This window comes from Penaeus monodon, chromosome 31, assembly GCF_015228065.2.
Source record: "Penaeus monodon isolate SGIC_2016 chromosome 31, NSTDA_Pmon_1, whole genome shotgun sequence".
NCBI classification, from domain to species: Eukaryota; Metazoa; Arthropoda; class Malacostraca; order Decapoda; family Penaeidae; genus Penaeus; species Penaeus monodon.
Genome location: NC_051416.1, coordinates 29,957,221 through 29,957,479, shown reverse-complemented (window position 1 = coordinate 29,957,479; position 259 = coordinate 29,957,221). Strand labels below are relative to the sequence as shown.

General features: G+C 33.6%; 1 protein-coding gene across 1 annotated transcript in view; it reads left to right on the top strand.

Moving 5' to 3' along the window:
- LOC119592948 overlaps positions 1-259 on the top strand; it is a gene marked incomplete in the record, with an annotated part of 16,897 nt that overhangs the window by 2,577 nt on the left and 14,061 nt on the right.

The following is a 259-nucleotide window of genomic DNA, read 5'->3' as shown; positions in this document are numbered from 1 at the left end:
GATTAGGATGCATGTATTTAAAAAAGTAACATTACAGGTTCATGTGTTTGTTCAAGAAACAACTTGAGAAGAGCGGAAACCTCTCATACACTTTAGAATACACTTGGAAATAATTAAGTGTTTTGGTAGATGTGATTGCGTGTAATGCACTTTATAACGCATGGTAAATATAAATAGTTTTTCTTGTGTTTTAGGGGACTGTTGAATTGAAATGTGTTATTAAGGAGGGGAAAATCTGATCAGCAGTTATAGTACTGCC